Source organism: Rhinolophus sinicus, chromosome 16 (genome assembly GCF_057876585.1).
Source record: "Rhinolophus sinicus isolate RSI-liver-muscle chromosome 16, RSI-T2T, whole genome shotgun sequence".
Classification (NCBI taxonomy): domain Eukaryota; kingdom Metazoa; phylum Chordata; class Mammalia; order Chiroptera; family Rhinolophidae; genus Rhinolophus; species Rhinolophus sinicus.
In genome coordinates this window covers 16,100,623-16,123,801 of record NC_142516.1, presented here as the reverse complement: position 1 = coordinate 16,123,801, position 23,179 = coordinate 16,100,623, and the positions used below count along the sequence as shown (strand labels likewise).

General features: G+C 42.9%; 1 protein-coding gene across 4 annotated transcripts in view; it reads right to left on the bottom strand.

Annotated features, from left to right (window-relative positions):
* ASTN2 (astrotactin 2) overlaps positions 1-23,179 on the bottom strand; it is an 839,436-nt gene that overhangs the window by 21,179 nt on the left and 795,078 nt on the right. The gene's annotated exons all lie outside the window — the stretch shown is intronic.

The following is a 23,179-nucleotide window of genomic DNA, read 5'->3' as shown; positions in this document are numbered from 1 at the left end:
CTGGATCACCCCTCCCCTTCTTCACGTGACCCTCTCCACCTTGTTCTTAGAGCATCAATCAAACCTTACCTCCTCCAGGAAGCCTTTCTCCCTACAAGGTGCCCTGTCACAGCACATGTCACATGATTAGGTCAGTGCCCATACATTTCTCTCTTGCCACCATGAGTATGTAAATGTCTTCAGAACCAGAATATGGCTCTGCCCATCTCTAGTCACCTACATCTGGTGCTCAGCCACCTAAATTGTGGAGCCAGGCAAATACTTTCCCAAGTGAATGAATGACTTAACGAAGGACTCAATCAACTAAGAAGCAGTAGTTCCCTTGTCTGGAAATCAGTGTCTTTACCTGTAAACTGAACAAAAGGCGATTCGATTGAAGGAGTATTACAGAAGACGAAAGAATGGAATGGCGAAAGCATGGCTCTGGAATTAGGCAATTTGGTTGTAAATTCTGTCTCTCCACGCATTGGCTGTATGAGGCTTTGCCTCAATTTACTCACCTATAAAATAGGCATCATAACATTGAAACCCACTGTGTAGGGTCATTGTTAGGGTAAAAGAGATGGGGTATGGAAGTGCTCAGTCACCGTGACACCTGGCCTGTGAGATCCGTGACAGAGCACTGTGGGTATTGTTCTCAATAGCATCTGCATTATGCCATTGCCCAGGGCTCTGACTCCCGCCCCCCACCCACGATAAGTTGTCCTTGTGGAGATTGGAGGAGGGTAGGTAGAGAGGAAGCTGTTGTTGGTCCCATCCAAGACCCCCAGACCCCTCGCAGCAGGGGTGAGAGAATGAAACTGAGAAGTTAATTGGCGGTGAGAGCTTCTCACGGATCTGACAGGGGGTAAGAGCAGGGACAAAGCCCCAGAGGCCCAGCTCAGGACCAGGTCCCCGAGAGCACCGGAGAATGCGTTTGAAGTCTCCAGGCCAACGCCTGCTCTTCCCCAGCCGGCACATGATTTAGGCATTCAGGGGAGGCAAAAGTCTCCTCGCTGATTTGAAGGGAAACAGATGTTTCCAGGCCAGAGGCCCTGGTCTTGTAAAATGCTCCTTTCCCCCACGCAGCTTTGGCAAACAACTTCCCGTCGGTTCGCCACCCCCTCCTTCTGACAAGCGTCACTCCCCTCCCTGCCATTCCCAGCACAATGTGGCAGTTGGGGGCAGTGGGAAAACCACCAAGTCCCACCTCAGCTATGGGTCTCAGCAGCTGGATGGCCAGGGACACGCTTCTCTGGGTCTCAGTCCCCCCCCCCCCCATCTCTGTAGAGAGAGAACTGAACCAAAGTCACCTCTCACGGATAGTCTATATCTGATATTCTAGGGACTGGGGATTTTTCCCTCTGAAAGAGATGGTGCTGTCCATTCCAGATCTTTCTCCACTGGAGTGGATGGCAAAGAGCACGGGCTTGCCTATCAGACTGTTCTGGGTTTAAATCTCGACTCCATCAGCGACTGGGCAAGTGGCACATTAACCACTGGGCCTTGGTTTCCTTATCTGTAAAGTGGGGACAATGGTTCCATCGCATGCATGGGGTTGTGAGCATTAAATCAGAATTCAATCCTTCCACTCTTATTTTGGGTTTCTTATGAGCAAAACTGAGTCCCTTCCCTCTTTCCTTGGCCTATCCATGGTGTACAGAACAGTCTGGACTCACAGCAGGTGTGCAGTGATGTTTGTAATTGATTGTTGGCAGGAGGACTTGCTAGACACCCGGCAATCCAAAGACTCGGGGTGTTAATCCAGCTCTGCTGGAGGAGCAGAGCAAGCATTATTGTTTCATGACCACAGGGAAGCAGGGCGTGGCGTGCTTAGAACAGTCTTTGGAGCCTCAATAGCCGAGTTCAAATGCTGGTTCTACAACCTACTAAGTTATGACCTTGAGCAAGTTCATTAATCTCTCTGTTCTTCAGTGTTTCTTGTCTTTAATCCGTGGCTAATACTCTTACCACCTTCAAAGGGCTGTTGGGGGAATAAAGTACTCAAACAGAACCTGGCCCATGGTAAGTGCTAAGTAAGCATTTACCGTTATTCAATGGTGTATGTGTTTACATTATCAATTTATTCTATCATGATTTTAAAATGAGCCCCCCCACCAGTCCCAATTCCTTGACATTGCTCCCATTGACAGGCGGGGGTTCTACGTCCCTTCACCTTGAATGTGGGAAGGTTCAAGAGTATGTTGACTCACAGAGCCCAGCGGAAGAGACGCTGAGTGACTTTTGAATCTGAGTTATAAAAGGCTATGTAACTTGCACCTCGTTCACTGAAATGTTCTCTCTTGGAGTCCGGAGCCTCCATGAGGAAGCCAGGCCACATGGCAAGGCTGCTTTCGGCACTTCAGCGATCCTGGTGTTCAGTTCATCGCAGCCCAGGCTCCGTCCAGAGGGATGAACAAAGGAGCCTTCAGGTAATTTCAGCTCCTGCAGTCACGTCACTCCCTAGCTTTTAAAGGCTTGAAGCTGAGGCCCCAGACTTCACGGAGCAAAGACAGCCCAACCTGCTGTGCCCTGTCTGAACACTCAACCCACAAAATCCATCAGCATCATCGAATGGTTGTTTTAAGCCACTACATTTTAAAGTAATTTGTTATGTCATCAATAGTAACTGTAACAACTTCTAAGCATCGAGAACAGGGATCAGCAAACTATGGCCCACGGGCCAAATCTGGTCTGCTGCCTGTTTCTGTAAATAAAGTTTGAATGGAATACTGCCAGACTCATTTTCTTAAAATATATTTTCTGTGGATGTTTCCACACTATAGGGGCAGAGTTGAGTAACTGTACCAGAGACCATATAGCCCACAAAGCCTGAAATATTCACTATCTGAACTTCTAGGGAAAAGTTTGCTGACCCTGATCTAGAGCTTTGACAGTACTTAACAGAATAGTGTTTGCTGACATTATTTCATTTGATGCCAGGGTAAGAAATTGTTCCTGTTTTCCAGACAGGATCAGTGAGTTCAGGAGACTATCCAAGGTCACACAGCTCTTCTGACCCCAGGTCTAAATGCCACAACTACCTGCTGAAGATCTGAACTCAAGTTCGGGTTTAGGGCAGGATAGGTAACCTAGGACATTGACAACCCCCTCCAGCACACAACATGAGGCTTCTGCTGACGGGTTACATGAGTAACAACGGGCTGTATCTGGCACGTGCAGCTGGAGAACAAGACCCAGTTTCATCCAGCAAGGCTAATCTCTTTGACCGGGACCTGACATTTAGCTAATTATAATGTTATTATAATTTCATTTACATTGCAGTTACTATGACTCCCAGCATGCATCTGACGCCATGACAGTTCCAGAGGAGCCAAACAAGGAAGAGTGGGAAACTGAGGAGCTCACCTACCTGGGAGTAAACTGACGCGCTATGTCAATGGGACGTCACCAAATCCTGCCCCCAGGAGGTATAAATACCCATGGTTAGGAAGCCCTCAGCATGACCTGCTCTCTGACTTCGCCTGCACTTCCCTCTCAAGTGCGTACTTTTCATTTCAATAAACTTCCTGTGCTTTCTTGCATCTGTCACACTTCTCGAGTTCTTTCTCGTATGGAGACAAGAACCTGGTCACCACTGCTCCGGGTTGAGTCCCATCTTGGACATCCCGTGAGCCTCTGGCGACAGGTTCAGACACCCAATGAGCAGTGTGGCCTCAGGCAAGTACCACTGAGCTCTGCCCTGGAATTCCCAGCCTGTGAAATGAGGACATTGGGCAAGACGGTGTGGACCAGCTGCCAGACTTCAAACATCCAGTATTTCCCCCAGCTGGGTGCTGGCCACCAGGCAAAATCTCTCTGTTCTCCTCTCGTCCAGGAGTATCAGAGTGAGACGAGAGAACAGACAGCGGGGGCCTGTTGTGGATCTCCTTGCTCTGTCCCACAGGCAGCCCACCCACTCCCTGGCACCAAAAAAAGAACTTTCTTATCTCCCTACTTGGGCTGACAACCCGTGCTTTCTACCAACATAAATATTTAATTCCAGCGCCCAGCACAGAGAGACAGAGCGTCATAGTATTAAGGACTCCAGTCCTGGTTTCTACTGTGAAAACAACCTAGTCTGAGGTCTGATTGGGAGGCCCTGCCTGGGACAAAGGTGAGGCAGTCTGTGGTTGGACTCCAAACATCACTCCGCCCAACTGCACTCCCTTCAACCCCGCCAGCGTGAGCTAACAGGTAAAGAATTGAGGGGGGCAGCAGAGAGAGCTCTGGGGGAGGGCCAAGTCTGAAAACCGACGATGGTGCTAAGCTCAGGCAGAGGCAAAAGCAATTTGGAACCATCCACCCCTCTGCCTGCTAAAGTCCCCCCAAATTCAACGGAATATGAGCATTGCTCTAAAATTCACAGAGCCGAGAACACCAGAACTCAGAAGTAATGATTATATAATGATTGATATTTAAAATTCAATAAATATACATTGATTTACAATTAAAAACATGTTATACCCAAAGGAAGAATAAGTGATCATTATAGCAGCCCCACTCTAGGGGTATCTGTCCCCAACGGAAAACCTGCCAGGTGCCTGGCACTCTACTAAGGGGAGAAACACTCATGGAGAAGAAGAAGGGTGGTCCTTGCTTTCAGGAGGCTCACACAAGAGCAAGGACATGGTCAAGTGAACAAGAAGTGGAATGCAGTGCCACTTCAATAAAAATGTATTCTTGCCCCTATATTTGCTTCAGGTGTGGACCTTCTTCCTTCTTTAAAGCACTGGACTAAGCCTTGGGTATACATTCATGGGCCACCCGAATCGCGTCAGCTATAACCTCAGGGACTGTCCACCACCTAAAAGAATTTCATTTTTATCCTACAAAAAAAAAAAAAAAAATGGTGACAATCCTTACCTTCCCGACCCAGAAAGCCCTGGAGAAGTGAACATTCCAAGGGATTTTAATATACAAATACTATGCAAATGGTCTGTACCCACCAAGTACAACCTGACCCCTCTGGAAAGGAAAATTTAAGTTGGCACTTGACTTGGCTTTAGCAGTAGCTCTTATCCTCCACCTTCATTTCCTTCTCTGTGCCTCCCAGGCCCCGCCTCATCCTCCTTGTTTTCAGGGAGTGGACTACATGGTAACACATAGTTGCACTGATCACAGTGCTTAGTTGCAGGATGTTCAGCTCCTAATAGGTTGTTTTAGGGTAAAGCAGACACAGACTAATTTTATGGTTCCAAGTCAAGGAATGAATTAAACCGGAATGCTCGGTTATCCCACCTCAACACATATTCCTGGGATCTCTAAAGCAAATTGTGGCCTTTTTCTTATATCTTTATTGTAGACTGGATAAACTTTCTGAAACCCAGATAAAAACAATAATTTTTAAGTGACTTCAGTTATAGAAATGTTTTGCAGACAAGCATAGCTTGGGAGTATGTTGCACTGAGAGAGAGAGGGCTTGACGTGTAGGTTTAACCTTGTTGCTAACCAGCTCTTGGTTAACCAGCTGGCTTTCGTCAGACTGATCTCTCCGTGTCTCAGGTACCAATCAATACCCCCACTGGGATGCTGTGAGGACCAAATGGTCTTACGGATGTGCAAAGTGCCTGAGAGATTCCACACATATTTCCTGGGCACCTACTCAGTATCGGACACAATGCTGGGAGCTTTAATACAGTCGTCTTCTGTTCTCTTTACAACTGCCTAAGGGGTGTATATTATTAAATCCATTTTACAAGGAGGCAAGTGAGCCATGGAAATTTGAATTGACTTTCCAAAGAGTACACAGATAGTAATTCAGCCAGGCGCCAGCATAGGTCTCCTAACTCAAAGTCCAGTGCTGTTTCCAAATAGAATTATTAGGTATTCATTGGTCCCAACTGGGCCTTGAGTCACAGTTCAGAGGAGGGTAGTTTATTAGGAGGATGCACTCCATGTTCCCAACTTTTGACAAGGAAGAGATCCCAGTACAAGAACACCAACACCCGTCACCCCTTCTCAACACTGACATTGCTCCTCATCCCACATCCCACCCCGAAGTCTTTCTCTTCTTCCAGGGTGTCTTTTGAAATTGTGTTTTGACAAAGCCAAGCTCAGAGGAGTGGAGGCCAAGCAGAGGCCACCGGCTTGGATTTATTCATTAAGTTAGGGAACAGTATGGGCAGAATGTTTCTTATTTACTTCAAGCTAAGCTCAGTCTTCACCTCGTATGTAAGTTGTGCTTTCCCATGGGTGGAAGGATGGGTGTGGGGAGAACGAACAAACCCTGCTCTTGGAGTCTGAAGGACTCAGTTTGTATCCTGTCTCTATTTCCTATCATCTCTGAGAGCCTGAGTTTCCACATCTGTAAAATGCAGTCAACAATACCTGACTCACGAGATTATTGTAAGAAAGAAAACGGGAAACATCTAGAACAGTGCTTGGTACAGTTAACGTTATCTTGCTTATTCATGATACTCAAGTAAGATAAAGTGGGAACAATGCTTCTGGAAATTCAAACCACTAGACAACGGCAATCCTCTGAGCCTCAGTTCCTTCATTAGCTCTACTGTGACAACAAGACCTGCTTTCAGGAGTAGTAAGAGAATTAGAGACAACAAACACAGTAAGCTACTGGCTGAGCTGGGTCTAAACCCTGGGCTGCCCTAGCTTTGCCCCCGATCAACACTTTGACCTTGGGTGAAGTCCTTCCCCACAGACCTTGATATCTTTTCCTATAAAACAATGGGTCACCAGATGTCTTTACTGGTGAATTCTACCAAATGTTAACGCCAATTAACACCAATACTTCACAATCTCTTCCCAAAAAACAAAAGAGGAGGAAGCACTGCCAACTAATTGTATGAAGCCAGTATTACACTGATACCAAAACCAGATAAAGACACCACAAAGGAAGTAGAATATCTCTTATATATATAAATTACATATATATGGCACAACAAGATACTAACAAAATCTAGTAACATATAAAAAAAATTATATGGCATGACCAAGTGGGATTTATTCCATGAAAGCAAGATTTAGCGTATAAAAATCAACCAATATAATGCAACGTATTAATAGAATAAAGGATGAAAATTACATGAACATCTCCATAGATACAGAAAAAATCTTTCACAAAACCCAAACATTTTCATGATAAAAACACTCAACAAATTATGAATAGACGGACCCTTCTCCAACTTGATAAGCGGCTACTGTGGAAAACCATATCTAACATCATACTTAATGGTAAAGACTGAAAGCTTCCCCTCTAAATCAGGAAAAAGACAAGGATACCCACTTTCACTATTTCTATTCAACAATGTCCGGAAAGATCTAGACAGAGCAATTGAGCAACAAAGAGAAATAAAAGTCATCCAGATAGTAAAGAAAAATGTGAAACTATCTCTGTTTGCAGATGACATGATCTTATACAGAAGGACAAAAGAATCCACAAAGATAGATCTTAAACAACAACAACAACAAAAACCAGCCTAGTAAGACTATAGGTTAAAATATTAAAATACAAAGGTAAATTGTATTTCAATGTACTAGCAATGAAGCATCAAATAATGAAATTGAGAAATAATTCCATTTATAGTAGCATCAAGAAGAATAAAACACATTACAAGAATAGCGAGGACGTCATCAAAATGGCGGCATGAGGTGAGCCTCTGTAAAGCTCCCCTGGAATTTACAACTGATCGAACAACAATAACTCCACAAAGGACTCCCTGCACAGCAGACAGGCAAGACGAAGAGGCCCACTACTGCATTCACCTAAAGGTGGGCGAATCGCGTGAGCGGGGAAGGAGGGAAGGGAGAAGTGCGGAGACGGAGCTGCTTGGGTGCAGGATGCAGACCTACCTCAGTGCTCCGAGCTCGCTGCACCCCGGAACTACCGCAGCTGTGAGAGAGGGAAGAACTCGGACTGCTAGGGCTCCGTTTATGGCCCACAGTGCTGAGGGGGCAGCATATAACATGGCTGAACCCAATGCACAGCAGAGACCTCGGAGAAAAGACTGAGGGAAGAAGGCTGAAAACGGTAGTTTAAGCCCTCACTGCTGAGCAGAGAACGGAAGCCTTAGGCACTGAGACTAGCCGCCCCCTCCCTACCCTCCCAGAGCTCACTCCACCCCCACCTGCCTGGTGCTAGAAACAGAACAGTAGCAGTGTCAGCTCAAAATAACAGAATATTTGCTGTTCTGAGAACTGGGGACCACAGAAACAGATTCGCAGCCCAACTAGTTCCAGCAAAGGGGAGGGAGCGGTGGAAGCAGGACTGGCTGTGGTGGTGGTCACTGACATTGCTCTGGGCCACCTCTCACAACTCACCCCACCCCTGACCCCACCTATCTGGGCGGATCCCTGCAGGAGTAAACAGAACTGCTGAAACATATGGCCTCTGAATCTGGTGCAGGAAGAGCTTTGGAACTTCAAAAGCTCTCTGCATACCCACACGGACACTGTGCCCTGTGACCCAGGCAAACTATTAACAGAGGAGAAGCCCATCTCCCAGGGAATCCCCCCATTGTGTGAGAAGCTGGAATAGTGCAGAGGAAACAGCACTACCGTGTGAGAGAGGAAAAAAAAGGCTGCAGTCGGAGAGAAAATAAAACATTATACCAACAAGTACTGGAAAACAAAAGAAAGACCTCTTCCTATCAACCTGTTGCAGAAGCTACTCCTGTAGATGTCTAGGAAGAGAAATAATAAATCAGTAATTGCCATGAATAACCAAGGCAACAAGACAGCTCAGAAAGAAAGTGAAAAGTCTCCAGGAAAAGGAACTTAAAGATATGGAACTATGTGACTTAAATGACAGAGAATTCAAGGTTGCAGTTCTGAAAAAACTAAACGAGATGCAAGAAAACACAGAAAGGCAGTTTAATGAACTCAGAAACACAATTAAAGAACAGCATGAGCATTTTACGAAAGAGATTGAAATTTTTAAAAAGAACCAAATAGAATTTATGGAGATTAAGAACTCAGTAGAAGAAATTAAGAATGAAATAACCAGCTTAGGTAGTAGAGTTGACAAGATGGAGGAAAGAGTCAGTGACATCGAAGATAGAAACCTTGAAATTACACAGATGGAAGAAGAAAGAGACTTGAGACTTAAAAGAAATGAAAGAACTCTACAAGAACTTTCTGACTCCATCAGAAAGAGCAATATAACAATAATGGGCATACCAGAAGGAGAAGAAAGAGAGAAGGGAACAGAGAATATATTCAAACACATTGTTGATGAGAACTTCCCAAACTTGTGGACAGAACTGGATCCTCGAATCCAAGAAGCGAATAGAACACCTAATTACCTCAATCCTAACAGGCCTTCTCCAAGGCACATTGTATTGAAGCTGTTTAAAATCAACGACAAAGAAAGAATCCTCAAGGCAGCCAGGGAAAGCAAGACGGTAACCTACAAAGGAAAGCCCATTAGATTATCATCAGATATTTCAGCAGAAACTCTACAAGCCAGGAGGAAGTGGAACCAAATATTCAAACTATTGAAAGAGAGAAATTATGAGCCAAGAATAATATATCCACAAAGATATCCTTTAGATATGAAGGAGGAATAAAGACCTTTCCAGACATACAGAAGCTGAGGGAATTTTCTAATACACGACCTGCACTACAAGAAATACTAAGAGAGGCTATTCGACCACCATCAATAGGGACAATTTGTGGCAACCAAAACATAAAAAGGGCGAGAGTAAAGGCCTGAACCGGAATACGGGAATGGAGAAAGTAAGCGTGCTGAAGAAAATGGAATACTCTAAATATCAAACTTTCTTTTACATAAACTTAAGGGTAACCACTCAAAAAAACTCCAGAACTGAAATATATACTGTAATAAAAGAAGAAACAGAGGGAAACATCATAGAATACCCCACACAGAAATAATAGACAACAACAAAAAGGCAAAGAAACAATGGAGACACAGCCTTACCAGAAAACTACAGATAGAATGACAGGAAATCTTCACAAATCAATAATCACCCTAAATGTAAATGGACTGAACTCACCACAAAAAAGTCACAGAGTAGCAGTTGGATCAAAAAACTAAACCCAACCATATGCTGTCTCCAAGAGACACATCTCAGCTACAAGGACAAGCATAGACTCAAAGTGAAAGGGTGGAAATTGACACTCCGAACAAATGGTACCCAGAGAAAATCAGGTGTAGCCATAATGATATCAGATGAAACAGACTTCAAGGTGAAAAAGATAACAAGAGACAAAGATGGACATTTCATAATGGTAAAGGGGACTATACAACAAGAAGACATAACAGTCATCAATATTTATGCCCCCAATAAGGGAGCACCGAAATATACCACGCAACTACTAACAGAACTAAAGGGAGAAATTGACCAAAACACAATTATACTGGGGGACTTAAATACATCATTGACAGCTATGGATAGATCATCCAAACAGAATATAAAAAACGAAATAGCAGCCCTAAATGACACATTAGATGAAATGGACATAATTGACATATATAGAGTACTTCATCCTAAAACATCAGACTATACATTTTTTTCTAGTGTACATGGAACATTCTCAAGGATAGACCATATATTGGGACATAAAATCAGCCTCAGCAAATTTAAGAAGATTGAAATCATACCAAGCATATTCTCTGATCACAAGGCTTTGAAATGGGATATCAACTGCAAAAAGAAAGCAGGAAAAAACACAAATACATGGGGATTAAAGAACATACTTTTAAAGAACGACTGGGTCAAAGAAGAAATTAGAGGAGAGATCAAAAGATACATAGAAACAAATGACAATGAAAACACATCCTACCAAAATTTTTGGGATGCAGCGAAAGCAGTTTTAAGAGGGCAATTTATATCATTACAGGCCTATCTCAAGAAACAAGAAAAATCCCAAACAAATAACCTCATGTTACATCTTAAAGAACTAGAAAAAGAAGAACAAGTGAAACCCAAGGTCAGCAGAAGAAAGGAAATAACAATAATCAGAGCATAACTAAATGAAATAGAGAACAAAAAGACAATAGAAAAAATTAATGTGACAAAGAGCTGGTTCTTTGAAAAGATTAACAAAATTGACAAACCCTTGGCTAGACTCACTAAGATAAGGGAGAAGACACTAATTAACAAAATCAGAAATGAAAAAGGGGAAGTTATCACAGACACCACAGAAATACAAAGGATCATCCAAGAATACTATGAAGGACTATATGCCACCAAATTCAATAACCTAGAAGAAATGGACAAGTTCTTAGAAACATATAGCCTTCCAAAGCTGAACCATGAAGAACTGGAAAATCTAAACAGACCGATCACCAGTAATGAAATTGAATCAGTCATCCAAAACCTTCCCAAAAGCAAAAGTCTGGGACCAGATGGCTTCACTAGTGAATTCTACCAAACCTTCAAAGAGGATCTAATACCAATCCCGCTCAAACTCTTCCAAAAAATTGAAGAAGAGATAGTACTCCCTAACTCGTTTTATGAGGCCAACATTACCCTGATACCAAAACCTGGTAAGGACAACACACAAACAAGAAAACTACAGACCAATATCTCTGATGAATACAGATGCAAAAATCCTAAACAAAATTCTAGCAAATCGAATACAAGAATGCATTAAAAAGATTATTCATCACGACCAAGTGGGGTTCATCCCTGGGGCACAAGGATGATTCAACATCCGCAAATCCATCAATGTGATACATCACATAAACAAAATAAAGGACAAAAATCATATGATTATATCAATTGATGCAGAAAAAGCATTTGGCAAGATACAACATCCATTTATGATTAAAACACTTAATAAAATAGGTATAGAAGGAAAATACCTTAACATAATAAAGGCCATATATGACAAGCCCTCAGCTAATCTCATAATTAATGGTGAAAAACTGAAGCCCTTTGCTCTACGTTCAGGAACACGACAGGGCTGTCCCCTATCACCTCTGCTTTTCAACATAGTGTTGGAAGTTCTTGCCAGAGCCATCAGGCAAGAGAAAGCAATAAAAGGCATCCAAATTGGGAATGAAGAAGTTAAATTGTCACTCTTTGCAGATGACATGATACTACATGTAGAAAACCCTAAAGACTCCACCAAAAAGTTATTAGAAACAATCAACGAATGCAGTAAAGTTGCTGGCTACAAAATCAACGTACAAAAATCCGTTGCATTCCTATATACTAACAATGAAATCTCAGAAAAAGAAATACAAAAAACAATTCCTTTTGCAATTGCAGCAAAAAGAATAAAATACCTAGGAATAAACTTAACCAAGGATGTGAAGGACCTATATGCTGAAAACTATAAGACATTTTTGAAAGAAATTGAAGAAGACACAAAAAAATGGAAAGACATTCCGTGCTCATGGATTGGAAGAATTAACATAGTTAAAATGGCCATATTACCCAAAGCAATATACAGATTTAATGCAATCCCCATCAAAATCCCAAACATTTTTTAAACAAATAAAACAAAAAATCATCAGATTTGTTTGGGACCACAAAAGACCCTGAATAGCCAAAGCAATCTTAAGAAAAAAGAACAATACTGGAGGTATCACACTCCCTGACTTTAGCTTGTACTACAGGGCTACAATAATAAAAACAGCATGATATTGGCAGAAAAACAGATACATAGACCAATGGAATAGAATTGAGAACCCAGAAATAAAACCACATAAATATGGACAGATAATTTTTGACAAAGAAGCAAAAAACATACAATGGAGGAAAGACAGCCTCTTCAATAAATGGTGCTGGGAGAATTGGATAGCCACATGCAAAAGAATGAAACTGGACTGCTGTCTGTCACCATGTACCAAAATTATTCAAAATGGATCAAAGACTTAAGCATAAGACCTGACACAATAAACTGCATAGAAGAAAACACAGGTACTAAACTTATTGACCTTGGGATCAAAGAGCATTTTATGAATTTGACCCCAAAGGCAAGGGAAGTAAAAGCTAAAATAAACAAAGGGACTATATGAAACTTACAATCTTCTGCACAGCAAAAGAAACCATCGACAAAATAAAGAGGCAACCAACTGAATGGGAGAAGATTTTTGCACACTTCTGATAAGGGGGTAATGTCCAAAATATACAAGGAACTCATGAAACTCAACAACAAAAAACAAACAAACCAATTGAAAAATGGGCGGAGGACCTGAAGAGACATTTCTCCAAAGAGGACATACAAATGGCAAACAGACATATGAAAAAATGCTCAACATCACTAATCATCAGAGAAATGCAAATCAAAACCACAATGAGATATCACCTCACCCCAGTCAGAATGGCTATCATCAACAAGACAAATAGTAACAAGTGTTGGAGAGGCTGTGGAGAAAAAGGGACCCTCATACACTGTTGGTGGGAATGCAGACTGGTGCAGCTGTTATGGGAGGCAGTGTGGAGGTTCCTCAGAAAATTAAGAATAGAATTGCCATATGACCCAGCAATCCCTCTCCTGGGTATTTACCCAAAAAATCTGAAAACATTTATCCATAAAGACAAGTGTGCTCCAATATTCATTGCAGCTTTGTTTACAGTGGCCAAGACATGGAAACAACCAAAATGTCCTTCGATAGATGAATGGATAAAGAATTTGTGGTATATATACACAATGGAATACTATTCGGTGGTAAGAAAAGATGATATAGGAACATTTGTGACACCATGGATGGATCTTGAGAGTATAATGCTAAGCGAAATAAGTCAGACAGAAAAAGCAGAGAACCATCTGATTTCACTGATATGTGGTACATAAACCAAAAACAACAAAAGAACAAGACAAACAAATGAGAAACAAAAACTCATAGACACGACAATAGTTAGTGGTTACCAAAGGGTCAGGGGGGTGGGGGGTGGGAGATGACGGTAAGGGGGATCAAATATATGGTGATGGAAGGAGAACTGACTCTGGGTGGTGAACACACAGTGGGATTTATAGATGATGCAATACAGAATTGTACACCTGAAATCTATGTAATTTTACTAACAATTGTCACCCCAATAAATTTAAAAAAAAGAAATTACAAGAAAAGAAAAGAAGAATAAAACACTTAAGAATACATTTAACAATAGGAATGTAAGACATATAAGCTGAAAACTATAAAACATCGCTGAAAAAAATTAGACAAGACCTAAATAAATGAAAAGTCATGCGATGTTCACGGATTGAAGGATTCACATTGTTAATATGGAAATGCTCCCAAATTTATCTACAGATTTAACACAAGCCTTATGAAAACCCCAGATATTTTTGCAGAAATTGACAAGCAACTCCTAAAACTCATATGGAAATGCAAGGTACCCAGAAGAGTAAAAATCATCTTGAGAAAGAAAACAAAGTTGGAAGACACACATCCTGATTTGAAAATGTACTAGAAAATTGCAATAATCAATAATGTCTGATACTGGTGTAAGGATAGATATAGATCAATGTAGTACAACTGAAAGTCCAGAAATAAACTCATACATTTATGGCCAACTGATTTTCAACAAGCGTGCCAAGACAATTCAATAGGGAAATAGTCTGTTTAAAAATTCTATTCCTAGGTATATACCCAAGAGAATTGACAACACGTCCATAGAAAAACTTGTACACAAATTTTCATAAATGATGTATAGCCATACAATGGAATATTATTGTAGAATTGAATAAAAAGGAACAAAGTCCTTATTCAAACTATAATATCACTAAACCTTGAAAACATTATGTTAAGTGAAAGAATCCAGATGAAAAGACCGTATATTGCATGATTCCATTAATATGAAATGTCCACAATAGGCAAGTTCCTAGAGACAGAAAATAGATTAGTGGTTGCCAGGGCTGGGAGGACGAGGCAATGGGGGTGACTGTTAGTGGAGAGCAGGTTCCTTTTTCAGATGATTAAAATGTTCCAGAATTAGTTGTGATGGCTTCATAACTTTGTGAATATCCTAAAATACTTTAAAAGGGTGAATTTTGTGGTATGTAAATTAGATCGTCAAAAAAAAAAAAAAAAGAGAGAGAGAGAGATCTATAAAAAAAAGGCAAAACCCATGATGCCAGTCTAAAAGGATCCTGCCTCCATAATGTGGCCATGGCAGGAATTTGGTGCCTGAGTCTTTTATGTCTGCAGCTTTCTGAGTTCTGAGTTTGAACAAAATCTCCTGCCCCACCCTCTGTCTCATTCTTCCTCATGTGAGTAGACAGGGTTACTTAAACGGAAAACAGGGGGCCTTCAATGAATCCTTAGTGGGGTAGCAGTTATGGCTTTGGTTTACTTGTAAAGGCAGGGGTCTGGGGACAGCAGCAGGACTGCTCCAAACCTCAGTACATTGCAGAGCTTAGGAGTCAATTTCTGTGTTTCAGTATCATCTCTGTTGCTTACGGGCTATGTGACACTGGGTAAGTGCTTTACCTCCTCCAGCCTCACTTTCCTTGTTAATAAAATAAACAGTTCCACCTGCCTCACAGGGTTGTTAGGAGATTTCCCCTAACAACGTTTAGTAGTAAGATGCCCTTAGCCAAATTCTTGACAAATGGGGACAGCTCAATCCATAGTTAGAATTACTATTTTTAAAGATGTTCATCTGCATTTTCTGTTTCTTTGATAAACAAAGCTAAACATCTGTTTTCAACACAGTGTGGTTTCACCTTGAACCTTTGGCAAACTCCCAACAACCTGCATAGCTCTTCTCTCTGCCTGGATGTCCTCTCTCCAGTGCCTTTCCTTGCCGTCTACAAATCCTTTTCAATGAGATTCCCTTTGAAATTGCAACTACATCTCAACTGCTACACCTACGAGTATATTAGAATACCATTTACCCAGCTCTATTTTCTGTTCATAATCTGTATGATCTTCTAATACATTATATAATTTTCTTGTTTCTTGTAGTGATCGATTTGGTTTGTCATTCCCACGTGAATACCAAATTAATAAAAATAAATGTTTATTCTCTTTCGGTCACTGATTTACCCACAGTGGCAAAAACTGTGCTAGAGCACATGGTAAGTCTTCAATAAATGTTCACTGAACAAAAGAAGATACAGATATAGATACAGACATGGATATATGTCCGTGTGTCTGTGCGTGCGTGTGTGTGTGTGTATGTGTGCGCATGTATGTGTGTGTGTGTAGACAGGGAGTAGAATATGAGAAATCACATGTGTGTTGTTCCAGGCCAAGGGTGGATCCTTTTTCCCATCCTCAGCATGGAAAGCTGGGGAAAGGAGGGGGCAGACAGAGAAGAGGAGAAGGAGAAAGATTACAGTTTTTACAAGCTCGAAGACTTAGGAAGGCTAGGCCCTCTGTGTCTGTTTAAACAGCTGTTTGCTCACTTCACAGTATCTGTAGAAACCTATGCGCACCCAAGTGCCTTGGCTGTAGCTATTACAAAAGCAAGAGCAGCCCAGCAACCCTTTGCACCAGTGGACACTATGTGAGATGAGATTAAAAAGAAATATAAAAACATGGCTCCTCCCTCTCAAGGGGCTCCCAATTTACTTAAGGAGGTAAGCTATAGCTCATGTGTACATATCAGCTTTGTCCATCATTGGCTACATATTAGCTAATTTACTCCTTACAACAACCTTAAGAGGTAGATCATATTACTTATATTCATGTATATTTACAGATAAAGAAACAGAGTGGCAGAGAGATGAAATGCCATCCTTGAATCACATGGCTAGTCAGTTGCAGAGCAGGGTCCAATCCCAGAGCCTACCTGACCCCAAATCTGCATTCCTGGGATTGTAAGTACCCCCACCACGAATTAACAACATTTCAGTCCTAATCCAAAAGACACATGAACAGGTAAGACATATCCACATGAACTGATGGTGACTAAGAAAGGCTAGAACTTACACACTGGTAAAACTACTCAGAGAAGGGGTGAGAGGTTGGCAAAGTCTTTCCTTAGGTGACACCTTGGAGCTGTTACCCTCACCAACTTAGGAAGCCAGCGCAATAGAGAGTAAAGCTATGTGGTGCATATAGTATGACTAACAGACTGACTATCCAACCAGGCTGCCAATAGAAAGGTTAACGGTGACGAGAACACACAGGACTTGCCCAATGGTGGTGGTGGTGGCGAGCTGCAGAGGAGCTGGAAGCAGCTGCTCAGAAAGCCCTAACGAAAGCCTTGCCTACGTCCACCCTGAGTTCCTAAAGAGAACTCACAGCATTCTCACAAGCTGAGAAATTGTTAGCACCAGGATACGGTCTTGTCAAGGAGCTCATTCAACCCTTTGTTTAGGCTCAGGGAGGGCAATCAACTTGTCCTAGGTCACACAGGAAGTTCAAAGCAACTTCAGGATTTGAATCCTGCTTCCAAGGCAGGATGCTGTACAGACACTGAACATAGGTGAGTGGCTTCACAGTGAAGACTAACAACAGTGCTGAGAGTGGGGTACCCTTCCTCAAAGGTGTCACCTTGCCTCCCCTCCACTTAGCATGGGCTGTCAGTGGAATCCCCAGAGAGATTTAATACTCTGCAATTTTTTGCTCTGTTTTGAATGTTATTTTCCTCCTCTCACTCCTTTGATGCTTGCTTTCTGGGCTACACAGTCCGGTCCTCTGCTTGCCCATATGGCCCAACTTACCACGTCTTCCCGTCAGCCATTATGTCAGGTAAGTAAGGCAGGTAGTGTGGACATTTATCCATGTCTATGTCTATATGTCTGGTAAGTCAGGCACTTACAGGTGCCACATGCTTGATCCCTGTTTTCCCCAGAAACTTGCAAGGGAGGTGCCTCTCGCTCCCCCAGATGCTGGCTGCAGAAGCAGGCTCAGAGCCTAGCAGCTAGTCCGGAAGGACACCTGCCTGAAACATGGTGGAGCACAGGATTCGAACCCAGGTCTGCTGTCTGTCTCCACCAGCAGAACTGCATGCTTCTCACTGTGCAGCCAGTAGGTCTGACCACTGCTGTGAACTCAGGCAACCCCACATAGCTTTTGTCTAATATCTCAGAGCCTCTGCCACCATCCGGCTCCCTTAGCCCCATGAAGATAAGCCTCTCTGGTTGACTGGACACAGTGGCCTTAGAAACCTTGAGCTACTAGAATAAGGGCAAAGAGCTGGCTGGGCACAGTTGGGGCATCTAGCCCTGATAAGACCTCGCCACGGCTGGACAAGCTCTGAGAGACGTAAGACTTTGCGTAAGCACGAGATTAGAAGAATACATTATTAAAATATTTATTTGTATTCTTACAGGTATTGACATAAAAAAAAGGGGTAAAAATGTTCCCAGGAGAGATAAGACCCAGTGGGACTTTCTGTGCTTGGGTTTTAAATATATGGTTGTAACAGAAATTAAATAAATATTAACAATAAATAATAACAAAAGCTCCAAGTGTCAGCTGGAAGCAGCTGCAGTTTCAATTGCTAATGTATTAAACTGGGGATGATGGTGGAAATTAAAAAGCAAAAAAGCAACTGAAAAAAAAAAGGGAAGTCTAAACTCCTTTTGCTCTTTAGACTAGACTGACACAAATTCAGGATAGTGGTTGTATCTTAGGAGGGAAGAGGGGGGCAGAATAAGCTGGTGATGGTGAGACAGAGTCATCTTCAAGAGTATGTTTAATTTTAATTTCTCCTAGGAGAAAAGAAAGAGCTCAGAAGCAAATGTGACAGAGTCTTGACATGTATTAATCCTGCATGGTGGGCACATGGTGGCTTATTATGCTGTCTCCATACTTTCTACATTTTATTTTTGTTTTCATGATTAAAGCAAACAAATGAACGTATGCCTGACACCAATCAATTTACACTTTGCAAAGCTTATTACAAAAATAACCTTGAAAGCAAGACAAAGCAGGTTTATTGCCCACATTTTGCATTCAGAGAATGTGAGGTTTGCAAGGAGGCTGGGGAGGGGGCGTTTTAATCAAGGACAGACACATAGTGGCAGAGTGATAGAGCTGGCACTTAATCAGCGGCTTGGTGGAGGGCTCCTGGTGCTGCATTCACCTTGACTTTGAAGACGAAACTGTTCCCTCTTGCAGAAAACTCTCTGTGACGTTTGGAGAGGTCCAAGGACTAAGGCAGCACCGAGACACCTCTCTCCAGATGGTCGGCCATCCACCGTCTCCACATCACTCCCCGCTCTAACAACGAGCCTGACATCACTGGTCCCGCAAACGTTTCCCAAAGCCTGACTATGAGGCTGGGACTTCTAGGCACTTCCCCACAGCACCCTGCTTCTCATCCACACCAGCCTGTTTTCTCTGCGGCCCTCCTGCCCATTCCCTTTTCATGAGATTGGTTGCTACACTTGAGTGGCGTTTTCCATCTTCCCATCTTCCTCACACAGAACATTCACTGTGGAGTGAGGCAGGGCAGTGCAGTGGTGAAGGATCTAGAGGGATGGCATCCGAAAGACCTAGATGTGGACCCTGTTCTGTGTTTCACCCCCGTGAGCCTCAGTTTCCTCATCTGTAGAATGGGGATGATAAGACTCGGGGAAAACCGTTTTTGTGTTCAGGTTTGTTCGTTTCCTGTGCCTAGCCTTTCTTAACTCCTTTTCTGGGAGGCATGGTACCTACATCCACTTAAGAACCATTTCTCCACTTCTCAGTGTGATTTGGGCAGGACTGTCTCTCTGACGTCCCTGTGTCCCCCTATAAATGTGGTGACATCACCCAAGTAAGGCAACCAGAACCCTTTCCTGGGCTTGACAGGGATGTTAGGAAAACGGTGTCTCCTTCTGAGATCATAGGCGTGAGGATGATCAAAGCCTACAGCTGCCAAGGACCGTCTCCCCACCCACCCCTCCTAAGAAAAAATCCACCTCAGAATGCAGCCAACACACAGCAAAGTTGACCAGAGAGACAGAGTCCTTATCATCTGAACTTCCAGATTCTGGTGCGGTTGAAAGTCTATATAACAGTTAGACTTTCCAGTTATGTAAGTGGACAAATTCCATGTTTTTATACGTGACTTTGATTTGAGTTTCTGTCACTTGCATCCAAGAGGCCGGACTCATATACTCGCATACTTCAGAAATATCCTTCAGAAAGTTGTGAAGATGAAACAAGATAATGTTTCATCACTCACTTAACATAGTATCTGGTGCATTTCTAAGTGCTTAAGAATTGGAAGGGGGGCACAATTGTTATTGTCAGCAGAACTGTAGTGGATGTATGTCCCAGAAGGACAGGACCTCTGCTTGGCTCTGCACTTCAATCTAGTGACAGCAAACAAAACCTCTCCCACTGCTGGGTCATGCGACCTTGCATGACCCAGCCCAGAACCAAATTTCCAGGCTGTGGAAAAGGCCTATACCTGTTCATAGAGGGCTAATTGCTCCTTCCTCTGAGTGCCTTAGTACCTAGGACATGAAGCCATGGGTGACTCTGTCCCCACCTGTCCTTTACTGCTGTCACCTCCACTTGCATGTGAGCTCTCTGGGAGAAAGGAACCACATCTCATTCTCCTTTCAACCCCGTCAGCCCCTCACATGGTAGTGACACCACTAAAGAATTTCTTTGTTTTCAGAAACAGGTGAGAGCCAAATGCTCTTAAAATTTAGAAAGGGAATCATGGGGACTTTTGCCAACCTCCATAGGCTTATTTATTTTACATCTTCCAGAGGGCAGTGGTAGTCCCTACTAGGTGCTTGGAAAACGCTTTCTGGTTGTCACCAGTCCTGCCCTACCTTGCGCCAGCCTCAGAGGCAAGGGATTGAAGTAGAATTCTTACCCATAAGCATCAGGCTGGATAAATCCATGCCTGTTGATGAGTCGTCTCTGGCTCATCCTTCTCCCTACGTCATCCCGTTCATCTGTACTGTAGATTGCAAACACCCTCCTTCCTCCCAATGCTGGCCTACACTAGGCCTCACTGGCCCTCCCCAGGCCCTGAGAATAGCTCCCTTATTTGCTTCCTACCGTTTTCTCCCACCTCCAACCTCTTGCCAGTATGTTAGCGGTGATCTTCCTAAAGTACACATCTGACAATGTCTACTGAGCAACTGGCTCAAACCCCTAAGGGCTCCCTTTCCCCTCGAGATAAAGCCCATACTCCTTAGCCAGAAAAACAAGTCCCTTTATGATGTGAGCCCCATAAACCTCTCTAGCCTTATCACTCACATTGGACCCACGGTGACTCGAGCAGGGTTTGTAAATTGCTATGTTGCCTTGTTCTTCAATAACTTTGTACATATGTCTCCCTTTTCCTGGAAAACCATTTTCCCTTCTCTCCCTAGCTTCATCTTACGGATTCTATTCATCCTTTAAAACTCAACGAAAATGTCACCCTTTCTGGACAGCTTTCACTGGGCTGAGAGGCCTTCTGTCCTCTGAGCGGCATAGCCTGGGCCATTTTATCAGGAGCTCCATGCCACAGGGACCATGTGCTGTTCACCTCTGGGCCCCCAACATGCAGTGCAGAGCCTCACAGCGACAGAAACACACACTCTAAAATGACAGGAATGAACAAACTTCCGTACTCACAGGGAGGATGCCACATTTAAGCGTACCCTTAGAGGATAAGTGTGTGTTGGATAAGTAAAGAAAGGCCAGAGGAGGTAATTCCTGGCTGCCAAGAACTTCCTGGTCTCTCCCACTTTTTTTCTCTAGCTGATCTGTGTGATATTGTACAATCAGTGCATCAGTTTTAATTGGCTTATGATACGGTGGTTGGTATACACGTTTGGCTCCTCTCCGTAGAATAGGGAGCTCTTTAGGGCAGACACAGTGCCTCATTCCTGCTATTGGTCACTTATAAGGCTTCGCAGGAGGGAATAAATGCAGAGGTTCAGAGCATGGACTCCGAGGTCAGAAAACACCTGCTTTCAAATACTAGTTCTGCCATTTACACCTTCAGTGACTTAGCCCAATTTATGAAACCTCTGGGGGGGTCTTTATTTCTTTACCCTTAATGTGAGGAGTAAAATGTGTCTGTCTCATAGGATCATAGCTATGATTAAATATAATGTTACACGTATCAATGTATTTATCCAATAAATATTTACTGCGTGCCTTCTGCATGTGTGTGCAGTTGAGGATACAGAGATGAGCAAAACGGATGCCATGTTTACCCTGATAGACAGTCAAGTCTAATTGAGGACAGATATTAACACACAGCTAAACATGCCACTGCAAAGTTTAATAGTTGCAATACAGGAAAGGAATGGGGAACATAATTTAGATTATGAGTTGTGCGGATGCCATTCTGAGGAACCGGCATTCAGTCTGAGAACTCAAGAAGGAATAAGAGATGCAGCGTGTGCCAGGGCCCTGTGATGGGTGAGAGCACAAGACCTGATGTGCCGTAGGCTCATTAACTGCTCAGGCGCTTCCGAGGAGGCTGGGCTAATTCATGGTTAGGAACTTGGGCTCTGGAGCCAGCCAGTCTGAATTTAAATCCTGGCTCTGCTACGGACTAGAGCAAGTTATTAGGCAAGTTTCTTAACTTCTCTGGGCTTTGGTTTTCTTATCTGCAAAATGGATATGATAAACTACTGTCCTCGTGGTCGGGTTATTGCGAGGAAGGGGTGAGTTCATTTATGTGAAGCATTTAGAACAGGGCTTGGCATATGAAAAGCACTCTTTAAATAATTGTCAATCGTATCATTGATTCTTTTATGTTTTCCTCCGCAGTATTTACATGACTAGTATTAGGAAGGAGAAGGCAAATGTCTTGCCTGAAGAAGACAGATCCTGAGTAGAAACTCAAAAGTAATGAAGGGAAAATGTGGGAGGTTGTCCACTACAGAACCAAGAACGCGGTTTGCCTCTCTGTCAACGGTATGGTCCTTGTGTCTGGGGTCAGCACATTTCATGGTGCCACGGGCTCTCTTGAGACGCCTCCAGGGGACTCCCTTTGGCCTGCCATTGGTTATCTGGATTTGGACAAGGTTATTGAGATTCCTGGAAGAAAGCGTAACTCCAAGGCGGCATATTATTTAAAAAAATTCACAGGATTGAAGCAAAAACAAACAAATTAAAAAAAAACTCCAGGGATTGCCTCTGCTTTTTTTTTTAAGATGCTTTTGTTGATTTACTATCCAGCTGGAAGCCAGCAAAATTGCTGTTTATTTATCCTGTAGCTTCTGAGTGTCTTCCTTACCCCCTGTGTTCTCGCTCCTCTCCGTGTTACAAGCCATAGATATGATTAAGAAAGATCTATTTATGGTCTTAAGTTACTACATACATTGAAAGAGAGATTTCTGGGGGTAGGCTTGTGATAAGGATGAGACAAGCTGGATACAGTCGTGGGAGTCAGGCAGGCAGCTCACCCACCCACTAACC